Here is a 4,519-nt window from a genome sequence, read left to right on the forward strand (position 1 = left end):
GCTATTACTACTTCTAAAAAGTATAATATACTTAGGACTACTAGAGTAAATATCTCCTTTAGGTTTATACTCTGCTAAACGCTTGTTACGCATAACCTCTAGCGTAAGCAAATATTAGAAATTAAAAAAAATATTCTAATACTTTTTTGCCTTTATAAACTTATTAACTCTTTTTTTACTATACACAACTCTACTTAATAGTGCAAAGCTATACTATTCTAAAACAGGTTTAGTAAGCAAATAGCTAATAAAATAGTTATTTTTAAATATATTAAAATGCAGGCGATTACAATATACCTAAGCTTTACTAGACTAAAAGCTGTAAGTGTATAAAAATAAGGACAGCAGAAAGTCTAAGTAGTTTATATTAGAGAATATGCAGCTATGTTTCGCAATATTAAACAATTATTTGTCTACTAGAAATATTAATAAACTAACTAAGTTAAAGTCTACGTTCTGCTACATTAAGTACAAGTGCAATATAGTTAGTAGTAGTATAATACTAAACTGCAACTAGAGCTAGGCTGTCTAAAATAAGGCTAGAAAAACTAAAAAGCTAGTACTTTTAAAGACGGCCTAGGTAGAAATACTAATAAAATTATACAAGCCCTTAGTATAGCTTTGTATATAGCTAGTACGCTAGAAAAAGTATATTAATAACAAAGTTTTTATTATAAGAAGAAGAATAAATAGGTTAGAACTTAGAAAAGTGCTTTTAAAACAGAAGGACTTAAATAAACTGTTTATTTTAGTAGCATTTATAGCTTTTATAAAAGCTAGTATACTAATAGAGGTAAGTATAGTTATTATTATAGAAGTACAATACAAATAATAACACAATACTTATTCTTATTTAGAGGGTATTATATAAGCTAACTTACTAATTTGTGTAAAAGTATTATTTTGTATACTATAAAGAGCAAACTAGAGTTTAGCATGCTAAGTAAGTAGTCCTTAAAAACAGCACTATAATATAAACTATAAGAGGACAGAACGGCTAGTAATAAAATTATTAAGTAGAATACTAATAAAGATATTAAAATAAAGCTAAAAAGTCTAGTGCGAGTTCCTAAACAGCTCTATTAACAGTAATTAATAGTAGAAAATAGTAAAAAACTATAGATATAAGATAACTACCGCACTTTTCTATGCTTATAAAGAATTTTAGAATAAAACTTGCAAAATATTGCCGTATATGCACAAACTACTAAGTATAACAACTACTAAACTTATCTAACATTATATTAACAGGCTATAACTAATACTATATATATTATAATGCTATACGCTACATTAGACTAACTTAATAAAAATATTACCTAAAAGTATTGCACTTTAGCTGCCTTCTTTAACTGCTATAGCTACTTTACTAGTCCTTAAATAGTTAAATAGCATATATGTATATTCTAATTTTTAGTTATTTCTACTACCCTCCTATTTCTCTATCTAGTTTAAAGCTAGTACTAAAACAGCATAGTTTACATTGCATTTATTTATATATATACAACTTGCAGTCTGCCCCCCCCTTTCCCTACATACGCTATTTACTACCTAATATTAGAGTAATTCTGCTTATAGAGGTTTTGCTCTAACCTAGACATATTATACGCCCTAAAAAGAACTACTTTCTATCTATATTAAGATATAAAATATTAATATCTATCTATAGAACTCTAAGTAGTTTATTAAAAACTATATTATACTACGCGTTAAAAAGTATACGCAAGCTAGGGCTGCTCTAAATATTCTAATACGCCTATTTGTACTATTAATATGCAAAATACTATTCTACTTAATAGCATAGCGCTAGGCTCTAAAATAGAGTGTTAAAAGTGCAATTTAGATAATAAAGTCTTACTCTCTTGCTAGTCCTAAGCAGTCTTTTATAGTTTAGTACAGATAATAATAACTTTAAACTACTGCACTTTTCTGCATTTAATAGGATACAGCATTTTTAAGAACAGCTACGTTACAATATTTATACTAGATATATTATATAACTATTAAAAAGTTAGTTATAGCATATATATAGTACTTAGGAGGACTTTAGTTTCCTAAAAAGTTTATACTAAAGTTATAGACAATATGCAAAAGCTTTTAGAAGCGTTTAATTAAAGTAGACATATATAGTATAAAAAATGCAATACTATAGCCTTAAACGCATGCTCTGCGCTAGCTACTTTACAACAATTATATATAGTATACTACGCAATAAAGTCTGTATACTTCTTACTTTATATTTAATCCTAACTGTATTAGTAATATCTTAGCGCTTCCTTAATATTAGCTTGTAAAGTAAGAAAATACAATACTTTATACTTTTTAGTTAAACTAGAGCGCTAATAGCAGTTTATTAGACTATTCTTATATTTATATACTAGAATACAAAGACTGCATACTTTATTAATTCTAACTACTTTCTACTAATACTAATAGCTTTCTTAAGCTCCCCTTTTTTAATTATAAGGAAATGCAAATAATATATTTTTTACTTTTTAGCCTAGCCTATCCCGCGCTGCTAATTTCTACTACTATTAAAAAAAAAGCGTGTACTTCCCTAGCTTATAAGCAGATAGTAATGCACTAACAACTTTACTAAGTTTTTATAATATAAACTATTGCATATAAAAATATATACGCTTTAATTTTATAGTAGCTTTACTACTATTTTATAAAATTAACCTAAACTAGATAATATACGTATAGTCCCTACTTTATTAAAATATAGTTTCTATATCTAGAGATTTGCAATTTACTTATACGTAGGCAGTTAGTAAGCAAGGCTTGCTATTATTATTATAAATAGTTATAGATAGTTCTATACTATCTCTAATTTTAACTAATAGTATCTGTTAGAGAGCAAAAAACACTTATGCCTGTACTTATACTACTAATATAACTTATACGCTCTGCGTTTATAATATAAAGCTAGCTTATAGTTCTAAGTTTTTAGTTACTTTTACTTTTACTTTACTTGCCCTACTTCTACACAACATCTAATTTTAATTTACTATAACCCTGCTACTATAATAATATCTATAAATACTTCTTAGTTTCTTGCCCTGCTAATAATAAACTAGCAACACTGCTATTATACTCTACTACTTATTTACTTTCTTCGCGCTATTTTTATAAGTGCCTAACTAGTAATATAAATATACGCAATCTTCTGTCTATTGCGTAGCAAATATAATACTATATAAAAGTATAATATAACTAATATACGCAATTTTATAGTTTATAACTACTTTTTAATATATATTTTTAGCAATTGCACTACTTCGTGTATACTGCTTATAACTGTCCTTTACTATAACGCACAGCTTTTAGTATAGTTAAGGCATTTTAGGACGCTAGCAATAAAGACTACTAGCGTCTACTTAAAAACGCATAGTAGTATAGAGACTATACAAATAGGCCTAGTTTAAACAATATATTTTAAGTAACTATAAAATAGGGCTACAACTTTAACGCAATTAACTTTAATATCTTTATTAATAACTTTATTAAATTTACTAAAACTAAAGAACTCTATAATATAATTAAATATTTTACTACTTAGTTTAATAGACTTAAGTTACTGCATATACTAAAGTTAAAGTAATAGCTAGAAGTTATAGCCTGTCTTTAACTGCGCAATATAAATATCTCTGCAGAATTCTATAAAGCCGCAGCTAGCGCTATATAGAGTATAATACTTTCTAAAATAAGAGAGTATAAAAAGGTTAAAAATAAGGCGCGTAGTAAGACGCTAATATTTATACTAAGTAAAGTAGAACGCAAGCAGTTGTCTTTAATTGCCTTAAACATGTTTATAGTATTAGTAACTAAAAAAATAGGCCTTGCTACACTAAACACTAAAGTAATACTTAATAATATAAATATTTTTATTATAAATAATATAAACCGCAAAGTCGCCCAGAACTTCCTATTATTTAGGTTAATATTAGCTGCCCGCTAGGAACAGCTTAAAGAAAATAATTTTAATATTAAGCTATAGTATTTTAAGTTTAATACGCTTATTGCCTACTTATTGCAAGCAAAGTTTAGCAAGTAGTATACGCCTAGTAAGTTAGAAATTTTTAATACGCTAGCTTCTTATCTAATTATAAATAATAATAACCTGTTAGCTACTATTAATACCTATATTAAAGTAAAAAAACATCTAGGCATTACTATTAAATATTGTAACCTAGCGCTAGCGAATCTAAAACTAATAGGTAATATAATATATTTTAGTATAATAATATTAATAGCTAACTATAAACTATAGTTTGCTTCTAATTCTCTGCGCTTAGTCCTACTTTACCTGCATTATAATCCTGCAAGAAGCAGAAACTAATTGTTTCTAGTTTTAACTTTAAAAACAATATAAACCCTAGTATAACTACTAGGATACTAAAAAAAATAAAAAAGCAGAAATTATTAGCTACTATAACAGGCGAGTAGGGGAATAGGACGAGAAGAGCAAGACAGAATAAAAAAAATAAAGAAGATAAAAAAGCAGAGCAAAACAAAA

Source organism: Cucurbitaria berberidis (genome assembly GCF_010015615.1).
Source record: "Cucurbitaria berberidis CBS 394.84 unplaced genomic scaffold K460scaffold_1, whole genome shotgun sequence".
Lineage (NCBI taxonomy): Eukaryota > Fungi > Ascomycota > Dothideomycetes > Pleosporales > Cucurbitariaceae > Cucurbitaria > Cucurbitaria berberidis.